At 43.3% G+C, this 18,739-nt stretch overlaps 2 long non-coding RNA genes across 2 annotated transcripts; one reads left to right on the top strand and one right to left on the bottom strand.

The window, feature by feature from the left end:
• Positions 1 to 1,991: 1,991 nt before the first annotated feature.
• LOC144336242 (uncharacterized) lies at positions 1,992 to 14,777 on the top strand. The gene is made up of 2 exons (XR_013407861.1): positions 1,992 to 3,235; positions 13,772 to 14,777. It is a non-coding gene; the product is annotated as an uncharacterized LOC144336242 (long non-coding RNA).
• LOC144336238 (uncharacterized) lies at positions 10,595 to 14,744 on the bottom strand. Its single transcript, XR_013407857.1, has 4 exons — positions 14,556 to 14,744; positions 14,191 to 14,363; positions 13,929 to 14,084; positions 10,595 to 10,666 (listed from the first exon to the last, which is right to left on the bottom strand). It is a non-coding gene; the product is annotated as an uncharacterized LOC144336238 (long non-coding RNA).
• Positions 14,778 to 18,739: the final 3,962 nt, after the last annotated feature.

Here is an 18,739-nt window from a genome sequence, read left to right as displayed (position 1 = left end):
ATGGACAAAAACCCTCTTCAATCTGAAGATTAGCATAGTTTGGTTTGGTGTTCCAACAGTATCCCCTAGAAGTTGGATGTCTAAAACTCAAGTAAATGGAAATGGGAGGCAATTTGGATAATTAAGTGTAAAACCTTGTAACTGAAGATGATTTTTTTTAGAAAGTGTATAGAAACTATTCTAATGCCAAGATAGTTACAGTGCTGTGGGGTTTAAAGACTTTGTTGACATTAAGAAAAGACTAAACAATCTATAATTAATTGGGCCAACTTTTAAAATGAAGATGCTTTTTGAAACTAATGAACTAAGATGTATAAGTCTTAGTTTTTTTGCATTTTAAAGAGGCATATGGCATATTGATTAACGAGTCAAATTTCCTAACTTTGCTGTGCAAAGGTTGAGAGCTATTGCTGATTAGTTATCATTAGTTCTGATGATCGTCCCATCACAGTGTTGTTAATGTTTGCTGTATTTATTAATTTTCTTAAAGTGAAATCTGAAAAATGAAATTTGTGTGTCCTGTGTACCCCAGGAGTAATGGTTAAATGATAAAGATAGGGAAAGCGCCCATGTGACACAAACCCATTCAACAGGTATTTCCCTTACTAAAAGAAATGTAACCATTGCTCAGACATTGTAGGATTTAACTGTTGAAAATCACAGGAGAGACAAGTGGTTTTTGAATGAAATACCTGGGCACTACCTTGCTTGACATCGCATAGCCCTTGATGAAAGTTCACATTTAGTTCTGCTTGGTACAGTATGCCTCCTGAAAGGGTTGTTGATGAAAGTTCACATTTAAGTCTGCTTGGTACAACACGCCTCCTGAAAGGGTCTGATAGCTTTCAGTACCAGTAAGACACTTGAATATGATGGTAAGGTATCTGCAAATTTGCACACACTGTACACAGCTTAAGTCTTAGAATTAACTTGCTAAAGTGATTAGGCTCTTTTATTAGACAGTGTGATATTTGAATTTTTCATATTTGTGCTTTGTGTCACTTTCAAATGGCCCTTGAAATGCCTTTTAAAACTAGATTAAAGCCAGAAAGTGATTTCATTGGCTATCCAGCAAAAGATGGGAAGGTGGTTCGTTTTCTTGTCCCCTTTTAATACCAAGGCAGTGCTGACACTTGCCATAACTTGGGAAATTCCCTGGGTCTATGCCACGTTGCTCCCAGATTAATGAGGCAAAATGTTGCTCTGTTCTAGAATTGCTTGTTTCACAATACATCATGAAGGAAATGCCATACGACATGGAATGACAAAAACATAATATGCCACACTCCAGAATATGTAATGCTCGTCTTCCAGGGGGTTTCAGTCTAAGACATAATCTACCAGGAAGAAATGTTAGATGTCTTTAGGCATGTCAATTGGTTTGGACCTTCTAATTAGTTGAATTTTTACTTACTTATTTTGACATGAGAGATTACATAGAATTTCTGTGTTGCCCAGGTTGGTCTCCGAATCTGCTCAAATAATCCTCCCGTGTCAGCTTCTCAAGTAGCTGGGATTACAGGGACACACCACTGTGCCTAGTTTAAATAGTTGAATTTATTGGGCATCCGCTGAAAAGGAAGCAGGAATAAAATCTGCAATAATATGAATAAACCTGTAAGTGAGCATGAGCAATGGTGGGCAAAGGTATGCACACGCTAGAATCCAGAAACAAAATCAGTGGAAAGCCAGGCACAGTGGCTCACACTTACAATCCCAGCACTTTGGGAGGCCGAGGTGGGAGGATCACTTGAGGCCAGGAGTTTGACACTATCCTGGGCAACATGGTGAGACCTTGTCTACTAAAAATATATAATTTTGTGAATATACTAAATACCATTTTAAAAAGTGGAAAAGGGATTAGATCACTGTAAATTATGTACTCATATTGATTGTTCTCTTTAGTCACATAATTCAGTCACGTGACATTCCACAGTATGGTGCTCCATAATATATATTTTTTCTTTTTTCGATCTCACTTGTATATGATCCATAATACTTTTTCTTTTTTTTTTTTTTTTTTTTTTTTTGAGACGGAGTCTCGCTCTGTCGCCGGGGCTGGAGCGCAGTGGCCGGATCTCAGCTCACTGCAAGCTCCGCCTCCCGGGTTTACGCCATTCTCCTGCCTCAGCCTCCTGTGTAGCTGGGACTACAGGCGCCCGCCACCTCGCCCGGCTAGTTTTTTGTATTTTTTTAGTAGAGACGGGGTTTCACCGTGTTCGCCAGGATGGTCTCGATCTCCTGACCTCGTGATCCGCCCGTCTCGGCCTCCCAAAGTGCTGGCATTACAGGCTTGAGCCACCGCGCCCGGCCCATAATACTTTTTCTCATTCCCTTACTGATGGACATTTAGATTGTTTCCTATTTTTTGCTGTTTAACAGTACTGCACTGAACATCTGTCCATTTCTCTCAGGCATGTGTGGGTCTTCAGATACCTCAAAAGTAGAACTGCTGAGTCAAAAGACATTTGCATTTAACATTTTGGAAGATGTTGATAAATTGCCCCCCGCCCACAAAAGCTGTATTTATGCTGTGAAACATTTTAACAATGATTTTGCAATTAATATTTTTACTGGTTTTTCTTTGGCTCTATGACTCAATTTTTTAAAATGAGAAATTAAAATACTGAAATACTGTCATTTGTCCAGAGCTACCTGACCAGAATAAGAAGCACAGGCAGAGTCAACTGAAAGACTCTTAGGTCAAGCCACTGCTTTATTTAAACTGCTAAACTATTTCTCAAACTATCCTCCCTCCCTCCTCAGCCCTGTTGCTGAGATTACAGGTGTGAGCCACAGTGCCCTGCCTAAACTGCTAAACTATTTCTCTCAAGTTACTGCAGTAACTAAATAAGTAACCTACTGTGTGAAAATGAGGAGGTTCTTTCCCATTTTGATATACTCTTTCCTAAATGGAAGTGTGTGGTAGTTTTTTGGTTTGTTTTATTCTGGAGAGGGTCTTTTCTAGCAGAGATTGTATATCAATCTTACAGAAGCTGCAGCCAATAGTTTTGGAAAAGCAAGTCGTTCAATAAGGTGTAGCGAAAGAAGACATGTGTGGCCCAGATACTAGCCATTGGGAGACAGGTATTTGGAAAGGCAGAATGGATTCTGAGGATTTGCCTTAGGAATAAAGTTCACCAGTTCCTTGCTGGAGATGATATTTTATGGCAAAGGACATACTCCGAATGTGCTTATAAATGAAATTGTAGGCCGGGCGCGGTGGCTCACGCCTGTAATCCCAGCACTTTGGGAGGCCGAGGCGGGCGGATCACAAGGGCAGGAGATCGAGACCACGGTGAAACCCCGTCTCTACTAAAAATACAAAAAATTAGCCGGGCGCGGTTGTGGGCGCCTGTAGTCCCAGCTACTCGGGAGGCTGAGGCAGGAGAATGGCGTGAACCCGGGAGGGGGAGCTTGCAGGGAGCCGAGATCGCGCCACTGCACTCCAGCCTGGGCGACAGAGCGAGACTCCGTCTCAAAAAAAAAAAAAAAAAAAAAAAAAAAAAAGAAATTGTATTTATATGCTTAAAGTGAAATTAAGCTTAGTTCCTTAGAATTACATAGAATCTCTCAACAGAGGCTTTACCATATTTTGTTTGTTAGCTTTTGCTTTCTGGGTTTTTTTTCTCCTCTTCACAGGTGTTGACTGTACCCTAGTTTTGTTTATTGGGTTTCAATCAGAGCTTATTTTATAAAGTGATCTGAGCATAACCAAGTAAGAGAATAAAAAGCCCTAAAATAAAATAAGGATCTGTTGAGTGTGAGAGAGTGCTCCTAAAGATAAAGAAAAACAAGATGCTCAGTTGCCACAGCCTCAGGTGCCACCGTAATCCCTGGAAGAGATGAAGAGTAAAAACTTGGAGGCTACTCAGAGCAAAGATATTGCAGCTCCCCCACGCCTACACCCCAAGCCCCACTTCCCCAGGCCTCGCTCTGCCATCTGGAATCAGCCTGGCTGGGGCTTGGACACAGGGAATGGGGCTAGGCACACTTAGGCTCAGAAGCAGAGAGGCTGACCAGAGAGCCTCTTTTCAGGGAGGGACAGAATAAGGCATAGCACTAGTGTAGGGTCCTAGCACATTAGAGGCGAACGGGCTCTAAGGGCTACTGTAGTCTAATCTGTGCATTTTTACAGAGTAGTGGACAGAGGCCCGTAGGGATTCGGAGGCTTGCTCAAGGACAAATGGCAGTATCAAAACACTCCAGCAGCGCCAGGCTCACAGTAGGTGCAAAAAAGATGTCAGCTCCTTCCCCTTCCCTTAAGGACAGCAACAAAGAGGCTGGAAAGCTTCCTCGTTGCCCCTCACTTCCAGGCCTGAGTTCTCCTGCTATGGCTACAATTTTTGCTATGCGGGGATAGCCAGTACAGTCTGCCATCACTGAGGATCTTCTCTGGCTTTCTCCTTTGATTTACTTAGACAGAACATTTCTGAACTGAGTCAAACCAAACCAAACAAAAATGTTCCCAGTCATGTAGAAAGTTATAGGCCATCTGATTCTAAAGGGCTGGTAATCACTGAAATAATAGATGGGGCTTAGGACGGTAGCCTGATCTTCTGGAAGTAGAAGCAAGATGCAATATGCTACACACGACTATAACTTTTGAAAAATCGGTTGCCCTTATTATGAATGAAACTTACATTATTGAAACAAAATAAATAAAACAAAAATCTATAATTCTATCAGTCAGCAAGACTATTACCACATTATGTGTCTCCTAAGGCCAGTTTCCATATATAACATGTAATATATATAGATAGATATATAGAGATAGATTTTAAAAATTAAGGTGAGATTCATATAACAAAATTAACCTTTTAAAGTGAACAGTTCAGTGTCATTTAGTACATTTAAAATGTTCTGCGACCATCACCTCTATCTAGTTCCAGCATGATTTCATCACCCAAAAAGGCATCCCTGTACCCATTATTTTCTTCTCCACTGGCCCTTGGCAACCACCAATCTACATTGTCTCTATGGATTTATCTATTCTAGATATTTCATGTAAATGGAGTCACAATATGTGACATTTTGTGTCTGGCTTCTTTTACTTCATGTAATATTTTCACAGTTCATTCACATTTATCATGTATCAGTACTTTAATCTTTTTTTCTTTTGTAAACAGATTCTCACTGTGTCACCCAGGTTGGAATACAGTGGCACAATCAGAGTTCACTGCAGCCTTGAATTCCTGGGCTCAAATGATCCTCCTACCTCAGCCTCCCCAGTAGCTCAGACTACAAGTGCATGCCACCATGTATGACTAATTTTTAAGTTTTTAGTAAAGATGAGGTCTTTCCATGTTGCCCAGGCTGGTCTCAAACTCCTACCCTCAAGCCATCCTTCTGCTTCAGCCTCCCAAAGTGCTGGGATTACAGGTGTGAGCCTCCACACCTAGTCATTCATTCCTTTTTTGTTGGTTTTTTTTTTGTTGTTGAGACGGAGTCTCGCGCTGTCGCCCAGGCTGGAGTGCAGTGGCCGGATCTCAGCTCACTGCAAGCTCCGCCTCCCGGGTTCACGCCATTCTCCTGCCTCAGCCTCCCGAGTAGCTGGGACTACAGGCGCCCGCCACCTCGCCCGGCTATGTTTTTGTATTTTTTAGTAGAGACGGGGTTTCACTGTGTTAGCCAGGATGGTCTCGGCCTCCCAAAGTGCTGGGATTACAGGCTTGAGCCACCGCGCCCGGCTTGTTGTTTTGTTTTTTGTTTTTTGGAGACAGTTTCACTCTTGTCACCCAAGCTAGAGTACAGTGGTGCAATCTTGGCTCACTGCAACCTCCACCTCCCAGGTTCAAGCAATTCTGTTTCAGCCTCCTGAGTAGCTCGGATTACAGGCACCCACCACCATGCCCGGCTAATTTTCTGTATTTTTAGTAGAGACGGGGTTTCTCCATGTTGGCCAGGCTAGTCTTGAACTCCTGACCTCAGGTGATCCGCCCACCTCAGCCTCCCAAAGTGCTGGGATTATAGGCCTGAGCCACCACTCCCGGCCCATTCATTCCTTTTTAAGGTTGAATAATATTCTGTTGTGTGTATATACCATAATTCCTTATTCATTCATCCAGTGATAAGGTCTTAGGCTGTTTCTACCTTGTGGTTATTGTGAATAGTGCTGCTATGAACATGCGTGTACATGTATTTGTTTGAGTTCTTGTTTTCAATTCTTTGGGTATATATCTAGGAGTCGAATTGTCAGGTCATATAGTAATTTTATGTCTAACTTTTTGAGGAACTGCCAAACTGTTCTCCACAGCTGTACCACTTCACATTCCCACCAATGATGTGTGAGGGTTTCAATTTCTCTACAACCTTGCCAGCACTTCCTATTTTCTATTTTTTAAAATTATAGCCATCCTAGTAGGTGTGAAGTGGAATCTCATTGTGGTTTTGATTTGTGTCTCCCTAATGACTGATGATACTGAGTGTCTTTTCATGTGTTTATTGGCCATTTGTATTCTTTGGAGAACTAATTCAAGTTCTTCACCCATATTTAAATTGAGTTGTCTTTTCGTAGTGTTGTGTGCATACAGATATACATACATATATATATGTTTTTAAAAATGGTAATAATTTACAAATATTGCATTTGTAAGCTACTTTTTCTACTTCACAGTCTATCTTGAACAAAAGTCTATGTCAGCTGGGCACAGTGGCACACACCTGTAATCCTAGTACTTTGGGAGCCCAAAGCAGGTGCATCACTTCAGGCCATGAGTTTGAGACCAGCCTGGCCAACATGGTGAAACTTGTCTTTACTATAAATACAAAGATTAACCGGGTGTGGTGGCATGCGCCTATAGTCCCAGCTACTCGGGTGACTGAAGCACAAGAATCGCTTGAACCCAGGAGGTGGAGGTTGCAGTGAACTGAGATGGTGCCGCTACACTTCAGCCTGGGCAAAAGAGCAAGACTCTGTCTTTAAAAAAATAAAAAAGTCAGCCAGACACGGTGGCTCACACCTGTAATCCCAGCACTTTGGGAGGCCGAGGTGGGTGGATCACCTGAGGTCAGGAGTTCGAGACCAGCCTGGCCAACATGGTGAAACCCTGTCTCTACTAAAATACAAAAATAAACTGGGCATGGTGGTGGGCGCCTGTAAGCTACTCGGTAGCCTGAGGCAGGAGAAATGCTTGAACCCAGGAGTCAGAGGTTGCAGTGAGCCTAGATCGCACCATTGCACTCCAGTCTGGACAAGAGCAAAACTCCATCTCAAAATAAATAAGTAAATAAATATAAATATTAAAAAAGTCTATGTCATCATATATTCGTATTCTGCTAGGCATTATTTTTAGTGCCTGAATGTAAAATACCATAAATTATTAAATCAATTCCATATTATTAGACATTTCGTTTATAATTTTTTACTGTTACATATAAGGGTAACATGACCACCCTTTCTTTATGCTCACACCTTTGCCCATAATTATTTCATTAGGATATAAATATATTCCTCAAAGTGAAATCACTCAATCAAAAGATGAGCCAAATTTGGTGAATTTTACCGAGCTACCTTTGGAAAGTTTTCACGCAAAGGTAACAACTTTTTAAAAGGCTATTCAGACAATTTTACATATAAGGGATACAAAATAGGGTCATGGTTTCTAAGATTTTATAAAGGTTCGAGCCTACAACAGTGGGGGGAATTGTGAAAGGAGTAAACCTTCAAAAGCAAGCAGATAAAAAGCCTGAAAAACCTGGAAAACCATTGGATTGAAATGTCCATTCCCCTTTATACTTCTGTTACCTTACTACTTTTCAGGTTGGAGATTAACAGAAAGAGCTTTTATATTCAAGTAATTGCAGAACTGCAAAAAGTGAATGCCTAGATCAATTGGAATGGGTAGAAAAACTCTGAAACTTTTGCAAGAGCATTAGAGCTTTTTTGCTTTTCACTTCATTGCGTCACTGTACCTTGTAAAAACCTACATAATCTCCAAAACTTACTAATTAGTAACTGTATCAGATTTTTTTTCTTTAAATAAGATTAAATAACAACATTTTCACATACTGTTTTAAAACCAAGACGTAGATCAACATTCTTTCAAGGCATACACGTTTCATTTAATAGTGGCCAGTAGGCCAACATGAAACTGAATTAATTATATATAATTTATCCTCTAGACAACCCCATAGGAATCTTTTTCATACATTGATGAGTATTGGATTTTACCCTACATAGGTCACTGAAAAGCAGTGTAAATTTCATGTTTTTTTGTCTTTTGTTTTTTTTTTTAGATGGAGTCTTGCTCTGTTGCCCAGGCTGGAGAGCATTGGCACAATCTCAACTCACTGCACCTAGGTTCAAGCGATTCTCCTGTCTCAGTCTCCTGATTAGCTGGGATTACAGGCACCCACCACCACTCCCGGCTAATTTTTGTATCTTTTAGTAGAGATGGGGTTTCACCGTCTTGGCCAGGCTGGTCTCAACCTCCTGACCTCAAGTGATCCGCCCACCTCGGCCTCCCAGAGTGCTGGGATTATGGGCGTGAGCCACTGTGCCTGGCCTCATGTTTCTTTTAAGAACTTAACTTTTAGAAGGCAGCATTGCAAACTTTCATGTCTGAATTTATATATATTGAGCTTCTATAGATAATTACAATGTACCATTAGAAATAATATTGATTGGCCGGGCGCGGTGGCTCAAGCCTGTAATCCCAGCACTTTGGGAGGCCGAGGCGGGCGGATCACAAGGGCAGGAGATCGAGACCACGGTGAAACCCCGTCTCTACTAAAAATACAAAAAATTAGCCGGGCGCAGTGGCGGGCGCCTGTAGTCCCAGCTACTCAGGAGGCTGAGGCAGGAGAATGGCGTGAACCCGGGAGGCGGAGCTTGCAGTGAGCCGAGATCGCGCCACTGGACTCCAGCCCGGGCAACAGCGTGAGACTCCGTCTCAAAAAAAAAAAAAAAAAAAGAAATAATATTGATTTTGGCCAGGCACGGTGGCTCACACCTGTAATCCCAGCACTTGGGGAGGCCGAGGCAGGCAGATCACGAGATCAAGAGATCGAGACCATCCTGCCCAACATGGTGAAACCCCATCTCTACTAAAATTATAAAAATTAGCTGGGTGTGGTGGTGGGCACCTGTAGTCCCAGCTACCTGGGAGGCTGAGGCAGGAGAATCGCTTGAACACAGCAGGTGGAAGTTGCAGAGAGCCAAGATTACACCACTACACTCCAGCCTGGGTGAAAGGCTGAAACTCTGTCTCAAAAATAAATAAATAAATAAATAAATAAATAAATAAAACTTGGGATTTTTAAAAAAATTGTTAAGGTCCTAAAGGTTTTTAAATAACTCTACTCAAGAATCAACTGACTCAGGCCAGGCGAGATGGCTCATCCACCTCTCTCGTCTCTACTGAAAAATCAAAATGTTGATTTTGGCTGGGCACGGTGGCTCACACCTGTAATCCCAGCACTTTGGGAGGCTGAGGCAGGCAGATCACTTGAGGCCAGGTGTCTGAGACCAGCCTGGCCAACGTGGTGAAACCCTGTCTCTAATAAAAATACTAAAAATTAGCAGTGTGTGATGGTGCATGCCTGTGATCCCAGCTACTCGGGAGGCTGAGGCAGGAGAACTGCTTGAACCCAGGAGGCAGAGGCTGCAGTGAGCTGAGATCAAGCCACTGCACTCCAGCCTGGGCAAAAGAGCAAGATTCTGTCTGGAAAAAAAAAAAAAAAATCACTGACCTGGAAAAAAAAAACAGAAATGCCATTTTTTTTCTTCATTATTTTTTGCTACATATTCATTTTTAGGCCAAATCTAATTTGTTCTTACCTCTAGGTCTTAGTAGGCTATTAATTCTTAAAATCTTACTAAGAAATCATCAAAATACTTCCATTTTATTTTATTATGAATATCTCTTTTTGTATGTTATTTATTTTTTTTTATGAGACAGAGTCTTCCTCTGTCACCCAGGCTGGAGTGCAGTGGCACAATCATGGCTCACTACAGTCTAAACTTCCTGGGTTCAAGAAATCCTCCTACCTCAGCCTCTCAAGTAGGTAGGACTACAGGCATGCACCACCTTGCCTGACTAATTTCTTTTAATTATTTTTTGTAGAGACAGAGTCTTGCTATGTTGTCCAGGCTGGTCTTGAATTCCTGGCCTCAAGCAATCCTCCCTCCTTGGCCTTCCAAGGCATAATTCCACCCTCACACCATTTTTTTCCAGAGATGGGCTGTCCCGCTGCTAAATGAGCTATGTTGTAATTTCACAGCAACAGACTTACAAGGAGTAGCTTCTACTGTCAGATATCCAAAGGAATTCCTAAAATGTATTCTCTACCCAAGGGCCCTGGAACCTGGGTCTCCATAGTTTTTTGTTTGTTTTGTTTTCGTTTCTTTTTTTTTTTTTTTTGAGATGGAGTTTCACTCTTGTTGCCCAGGCTGGAGTGCAATGGCGTGATCTCGGCTCACTTCAACCTCTGCCTCCCAGTTCAAGCGTTTCTCCTGCCTCAGCCTCCTGAGTAGCTAGAATTACAGGCACCTACCACCACGCCCAGCTAGTTTTTTTTGTATTCTTAGTAGAGACGGGATTTCACCATGTTGATAAGGCTAGTCTTGAACTTCTGACCTTAGGCGATCCACCCACCTCGGCCTCCCAAAGTGCTGAGATTACTGGCATGAGCCACTGCATCTGGCCTCCATAGTTTCTTCTCTCTTTAATTCCAGGAAAGACAGCAGTTAGGTGAGTAATGGAAATTATCAGACAAAAATAATCTTCTTGTCGTCTAATCTAGATTCCTTTCTGGGACCCAATTTTAGCTATTATAAAAACCAGAATAAAACCCATCTGCCATCACTTCAGAAAGTGCCAGGGAAAAAGTCTAAGGAAGGCTTTTATTATTTATTTATTTATTTATTTATTTTTCTTTTTTGAGACAAAGTCTCACTCTGTCACTCAGGCTGGAGTGCAATGACTCAGTCACGGCTCACTGTAGCCTCAACTCTCTGAGTTCAAGTGATCCTCCCTCCTCAGCCTCTTGAGTAGCTGGGACTACAGGTGTGCACCACCACACCCAGCTAATTTCTGATTTTTTGTCGAGACAGGCTCTCTCCATGTTGCCGGGGCTGGTCTCGAACTCCTGGGATCAAGTGATCCTCCCATCTCAGCCTCCCAAAGGCCTGGGGTTACAGGCATGAGCCACTGCACCCGGCCCTAAGGAAGAGTTTTAAACAATAAACTAGCAAGAGGCCCAGTGAGGTGGCTCACACCTGTAATCAATCCCAGCATTCTGGAAGGCCAAGTTGGGAGGCTTGCTCCAGCCCAGGAGTTCAAGGTTGCAGTGAGCTATGATTGTACCACTGCACTCCAGCTTAGGTGATATAGCAAGACCATGACTCTGAAAGAAAGAAAGAAAAAAAAAAGATAATTAGTAAGATATATAGTCATGATAAAGCTGTTCAAAATTATGTTTGCAAGCTAAGTTTACATAGGAAAGAAACATTTGCTGCCTGGTAGAAAGAAGGCCCTTAATTTTTAAAAAAGAGATTTTAAAAGAAATTTTATTCATCAAAATGTGGCTGCTACAAGAACTATGATATTGTACCATTCGGTATATGGTCCTGTTTACCATATGTATGTGTCCTCTTACTAGCTTAAAACTTGATGGCATGACTTTGAAAGTGCAAAAATGGTAAAACAAAAACAAAACCAGGGCAAATGCTCAGCTGTCTTTTCTTTCAGAGAAACTCAAGGCATGAAGGAACCCCTCAGGTAACAAGTTTGTCGCCCTCATCTGTAAATTCTGCAATGAGGCAACCAACCCATTTCTCCTTTGCTTTCAGGTAGGCTCTGCTGATCCCCTCTCCTCTGTCACTGCCCATGGCTCAGACTGACTCGATCCTTTCTCAGTGGCCACAGCCAATGCAACTGGGTGCCTGGGCCACCCAGAAGAGTGCGGTAGGAAGCTGGTCAGCTCTGGCCACCTTTAGGGTCTGTGCACATCCCCCAGGCCTGTCCAATGAGGCCAATAGCTATGGCAGCCTTTTTCGGTTTTTTTCTCTCCTGGATTCTTTCTCTTTTAGTCTCCAAAGATCTGTAGGCAATGGTGTTGGATTCCAGTTCCCTATCTCTAGGCATGTTGTCTTCAAACCAAAGGCCTTGTGTATAAGATTTCTATTTTCCACTTTCTATTAAGACAGCAAAGAGGGGCCGGGTGCGGTGGCTCACACCTGTAATCCCAGCACTTTGGGAGGCTGAGGCAGGCAGATCACCTGAGGTCAGGAGTTTGAGACCAGCCTGACTTACATGGTGAAACCCCATCTCTTCTAAAAATACAAAAAATTAGCCAGGCTTGATGGCACATGCCTGTAATCCCAGCTACTCAGGAGGCTGGAGCAGAAGAATCACTTAAACCCGGGAGGCAGAGGTTTCAGTGAGCTGAGATCGTGCCATTGCACTCCAGCCTGGGTGACAAAAGCAAAACTCCGTTCCCCGCAACATCTCCGGCATAAAAAATAAAAATAAAAATAAATAAATAAATAAAAACAAGGTAGCAGTGAGGGAGTCAAAACACAACTCAAATTGCATAGTTGTTTGTGCCTTTGTTCGAGTGATGTGGCTACATTTATTTTTCTAGTAAGATTGTCAGTTCCAGAAGGTCCAGAACTCCTATCATTTGACTGTTGTGTCACCTGTGCAGGTGCTCGTAGATCAGTGCTTCTTGAGTGAACTCGTTTTCTACTCTGTGACAAATCACAAATTCTAACATGTTGGTTCTAATAGTGAACGGGATACAAGTCATCTCCGAAAACCTAGGTTGGCATACCCTACTGCCCAGTGGCCTAGAGGGATTTGGTATAATGCTAGCAAGAAATGGTGATATTTCATTACAATTATAGAAGAAAACATTCTGAACTCAGATCTTGGAAAGAACAGACACTAATATGCCCAATGAATATAATTTTCACAGTATTTCCAGGTGTGGATGTCTGTATTAGAAATGATTGTCACTTTTGCTGAGCGTGGTGGTGTGTGTCTGTAGTCCTAGCTACTTGGGAGGCTGAGGCAGGAGGACTGCTTGAGCCCATTAGTTCCAGGATGTAGTGCACAATGGTTGTGCCTGTGAATAGCCACTGTACTCCATCCTGGGCAACATAGTGAGACCCTATCTCTAAAAAAAGAAAAGAAATGAAACGACTGTCACTTTTGACAAGCTTTTAAATTTTCAACTAATTTTCTTCTTAAAATATTTAGGTTTAGAGAACACTTGCTTTCAGAGTGAAGTCCTTCAGTTCCATTAACACATAAATTTCATTAATGCCATGAAACCTTCCTTATAAAGGTCTGAATTCTTTATAAATACAACAGACTACATTGGATCTGTCCAAAAGTCAAATGTGTTGAATTGAACTGAGTCTCAAACTTATCTTAACCACGTTATAGGTGAAAATCATCTAAATGATTATGCTTGTTATACTACTGTAACTTTCTAGTTACCCTATAATTTTACTTTCTTTTTTTTTTTCTTCTTTTTTTCTTTTTGAGATGGAGTTTCACTCTTGTTGCCCAGGCTGAGTGCAATGGCGCAGTCTCGGCTCACTGTAACCTCCGCCTCCCGGTCAAGCGATTCTCCTGCCTCAGCCTCCCGAGCACCCCACACTGCAGGTGCCCGCCACCATACCTGGCTAATTTTTGTATTTTTAGTAGAGACGGCGTTTCACCATGTTGGCCAGGTTGGTCTCGAACTCCTGACCTCAGGTGATCCGCTCACCTCAGCCTCCCAAAGTGCTGGGATTACAGGCATGAGCCACTGCGCCCAGCCCCTAATTTTACTTTCTTTAAATGACATGAGATTACCTTAAATAGTGACAAGTGGCAGACATCATCAAAAGAAACAGTGAAGACCATTAATATTTTGTCAGACTCTGTGCAATGGGTTGGAAAACACATAAACCCAGGGAGGATGAATTTCCTTACCCTCAAATAGATCCAATTCCTCCCCGTAGGTGGAAGACAACCTTTTACCAAAGGTAAAAGTGAGAAACCCGCCAGCGACTTGATTGATGAGTAGGCAGCCTGCTAGTAGGGGACTCCTTCACTCATTTACAAACGAGCTGGGCATTGTACTCCGCCCTGGAGATGCAGAGGTAAACAAAGCAGACCCATTGCCTCCCTCACAAGTTTCTAGGAGCTTAGATTTTCACGGAGAAGACAAAACAATGAACAAGCACACACATACCTAAGCCAGATCATTTCAGGTGCTGCGCAGGCCCAGAGAGATAACACAACGGGGTAATGAGACGGGGGGAGTTCGAGAGGCTGGAAAGGCCTTTCCAAGGAGAGAATAGGACGAAGTTCGTTCCCTTTCAAACCGTATTCGTCATGCAGCCTGCTGACTCTATTTCAGTTGGCCTGGACGAGGACGGGTGGCTGATTAATGTTCAATGACCCACGCGGGCAGCCCAGGCCGACAGTTCCTCAGGACCCTGCAGGTCAACGTTTCGCAACTTCCCAGGCCTCTCCCTGCTCCAGAACTAGCCTGACTCCGCTCCCAGTTTTTCCAGTAATCTCCTCCTCACCGCTCCGCTGCTGCATTTTACTCACGCCCTCCAGGGAGCGGTCCTCGGCGTCCGGCTCTCAGGATGTGGAGAGCTGCAAATAGCACCGACAGCTGCAGCTGGAGGTAGCCGCCCGGGAAGCCAGCCAGCTGCTGCCACCACAGGGGCCAGGGCCGGCCGCGGGCCTCCGCACGCCCTTGTGAGCAGCTCAGCGGAACCCTCGACGAGGCGGGCCGACCCGCCGGTGCAAATCACGGCTTTTATTTCCTTCTGGGTGCGCACGTGGGGAGCGAGGGCGGGTGGGGAAGGAGAGTGTGCGCCCTTCAGTGTTTACCACTTCTCTTCAAAACTGCCTGCGAAGTAGGTCGGCACCAATAATCACCTCATTTGCACAAACAGGGACACTGAGGTGAAGGAAGTGACTGCCCCGCCTGAACACAGCGGAGTCACAGGGAAGCAGGAATCCACCCAGCCTCTGTGCTCCTCGAGCTTGGCCTTTTCCTTCTGGTTCTCTTAGTCCTTTTACGGTATCTCCGGACTATTTTTTCCCTCCTGTGCTCTTTGCTACGTACACAAGACTCACCTCCTCTGGCCACACTCCTCAACGCGAAAAGATGAGGATTACTTACAGACCCCTACTGGAATTTGGTCTTTAAAGAAGGAAGCCTAGGCCAGGTGTGGTGACTCACGCCTGTAATCCCAGCACTTTGAGAGGCCCGAGGTGGGCGGATCTCCTGAGGTCAGGAATTGGAGACCGGCCTGGCCAACGTGGTGAAACCCTGTCTCTACTAAAAATACAAAAATTAGCCGCGTGTGGTGGTGCACACCTGTAATCCCAGTTACTCGGGAGGCTGAGGCAGGAGAATCACATGAACTGGCGGGGGCAGTGGTTGCAGTGAGCCGAGATATCGCCCCACTGCACTCCAGCCTGGGGCAGAGAGCCAGACTCTGTCTCGGAAAAGAAAAAGAAAAAAAAAAAAAAAAAGGCCAGGTGCAGTGACTCACGCCTGTAATCCCAGCACTTTGGGAGGCCGAGGTGGGCAGATCACCTGAGGTCAGGTGTTCGAGACCAGCCTGGCCAACATGGTGAAACCTGGTCTCTACTAAAAATACAAAAATTAGCTGGGCATGGTGGCGGGCGCCTGTAATCCCAGCTACTCGGGAGGCTGAGACAAAGAGTGAGACTCTGTCTTAAAAAAAAAAAAAAAAAAAAAAAAGATTCAGACATGAGACCGTGAAACTGACTAGACTCACTATTGCATTGTTTACAGATGTTGCCAGACCGAAAGCCCCAAAGCAGTACAGTACCTTCTTAACACCTGGATTGGGAAATCTAGATTTTAGTAAAATAAATGATGATACTTACAGAAGAAACGTTGGAGTTAGAGTATGCCAAAAAAAGGAAGCATAGCCTGAAAGGTATTTAAAATGCATCTCCTTGCCCTGCCACACACAGGGGGGCACAGAGATGGGGCCCCCGTCTATGTGCAATCCCAGGCACATCTTCTTCCTTGGGGTTCCTTGGGGTTCAGCCTGGTGTGGAAAGGAGTACTGGACCCGCTCAACGCCACAGAAACTGGAACCCTGAGCACACACCCTAGGTCGTCTCCCATGGGAAACGGTCTGACGGGGTATGGGATAGAGCGGCCACTGCTTCCTCTGAGTGAGACAAACTGCTCTCCTGAGGCAAGAGGGCTGAATGAAGAAACTAGACTGCTGAGGTAGGCCCCATTCCCCTGATGGTCAGCCAGGGTCCTGGGGGAGCTTCTCAGGGCAGTTTTAGCTCCTCTCTCAGCTTTTAATGTGAAAAAGAGAGAGAAAACCTGATTAAGAAATGAGCGTACAGCAGCAGAGCTGTACCCAGGAAACTGGTGCAAATGACCGTGACGTTGTACTGTATTTTCATCTTTCTTCTTTTCATTTTTGTTCTGCAGCAAAAAATTGTAATGTTTATAATTTAAATATTAATAATGTAGCTGGTGGGCCAGATGCAATGGCTCACACCTATCATCCCAGAACCTTGGGAGGCTGAGGTGAGAGGATTGCTTGAGGCTAGGAGTTTGAGACCAACCTGGGCAACAAAGTGAGATCTCCATCTCTACAAAAAAATTTTTTGAAAAATAGGTGGGCTTGATGGTGCACGCCTGTAGTCCCAGCTACTGAGGAGGCTGAGGTGGGAGGATCGTTTGAGCTCAGGAGGTCGAGGTTGCAGTGAACCATGATCAGGCCCCTGCATTCCAGCCTGGGCAACAGAGCAAGACTGTCTCGAAACAACAACAACAAAATAATTCAGCTGGTATTCAGTAATACATGATACTTAAGTGGTCTGCCTTAAAATATATATATATATATATACACACAACTTTTTAAACAACCCATACAGGTTGACAGGTCAACACTGAAGACTTTATGAAATAAGATTTGCAGTGAATGAGAAGCACAAATTATATTCTTCTTTTTCAATTAAATTTGAAACACGCTTCAGCAAATATGTATGTGTCTTCCAGGTGGATGTTGCGTTTCAGGTTTCCTTTCTGTTGCCTACAGTGCTTTAAGTCTGCCAGAAATTCCCTTGAGAGAGAAGGAGATCTTAATGCAGAATATTAAGTCCTCTGCCTATCATATCCATAAAGCCACGCCTACCTCTCTCCCAGGGGCATGAGAAATTGCTTTTGTGTGCTATTTGGAGAGGCGTTGGCATCCAGAAACAAAAGTGAAACAAACCAATGCCCTCAAGAGATAAGATAAAGAAGTACAAAGACCTAAAGCAGCACTGAGTTTTAAGTCACTGGTTTTAAGAAATAATTCAAGTTAAAGCTTTGGAGTCACTGCATTTGTGACGACTCTCACTTGACCACTTGCTAGTTTGGGTATCCTTGGGCAAGTACCCAACCTCCTGTGCCTCAATTTCTCCATTTGTCAAATGGGCACAATCATACTGACTTTATAAGGTTTCACTGATGTGTGAGAATTTAATAAAATAATCAATGGAAAATGCCTGCCATTTTGCTTGGCATTTGGTAACAGCTTAATACATTGTTAGCTATTGCTTTTTTTTGGGGGGTGGGATCTCACTATGTTGCCCAGGCTGGTCTTGAATTCCTGATCTCAAGGAATTTCTTGAATTCTGAACATTGGAATCATCCAGGGGATTGATGCCTGGGTTCACCCAAGGGATTCTGCTGGACTTGGTCTGGGTGTGGCTTGTGCTTTGGAAGTTTTAAAAGCATTCCTGGTGATTCTTAATGCTCAGCTAAGTTTGGAAACTAATGCTTTTTGGTGTTGTCCTAACCAAAAAGGCAAAGCAGATATTTATAGTTCAGATCAAATTAAGGCAGTATGTATTTTGAGCTAATAATTTGACTCACTTTGCTGCATTAGTCACTCAAATTAGCCAAGCAACTATTGTTTTCACTGAATTTATAAGTTTTGGCTGATTTGACTAATTAAGCAAAAAGTTTGATTCCTTAAGATCATATGGCCACAAGCTCAAGTAAATTAAATTCATTGGGAACCAGCTATGCTTGTGGGTATTTTGAACCATTATGATACATTAGGCATGCATTATTTATTTATTTATTTTTATTTTTGAGATGGAGTCTCACTCTATTGCCTAGGCTGGAGTGCAATGGTGTGATTTCAACTTACTGCAACCTCTGCCTCCCAGGTTCAAGTGATTCTCACTGCCCCAGCTTCCTGAGTAGCTGGGATTAGAGATGCGCACCACCTTGCCCGGCTAATTTTTCTATTTTCAGTAGAGATGGGGTTTCACCATATTGGCCAGGCTGGTCTCGAACTCCTGACCTCATGATCCGCTCACCTTGGCCTCCCAAAGTGCTGAGATTACAGGTGTGAGCCACCATACCCGGTCTTAGATAATGGATATTCCATTAAAATGCTGATACTTTTCGATGTATTTGATCGGTTCATCCAGTAAAAACTTGATTCTTCAAACTAATATAGCTACAGTCTAAAGGAAATTGAATTTGTTGGACACCAACTAGGCTTTTCAGTGTAATTTAGGATATAAATTACTATAGGAATACACATCATTTAATTCCGGCACATTTGCCAACAAAGTAGATGTTAAATCAAAATGCTATTGTTGGAATGAAACGGATGCTGCCTTGTCCTTTGATCTCATTCTGGGGACTTTTGAAGGTGTGTAGGTTGCTATTGGCTTTGTACACCACTGTTGGTTTATTACTAACCACCTCTTTTAAAAATTAA

The sequence above is a fragment of the Macaca mulatta genome, chromosome 17, assembly GCF_049350105.2.
Source record: "Macaca mulatta isolate MMU2019108-1 chromosome 17, T2T-MMU8v2.0, whole genome shotgun sequence".
NCBI classification, from domain to species: Eukaryota; Metazoa; Chordata; class Mammalia; order Primates; family Cercopithecidae; genus Macaca; species Macaca mulatta.
This window is presented reverse-complemented; position numbering and strand designations above follow the sequence as displayed.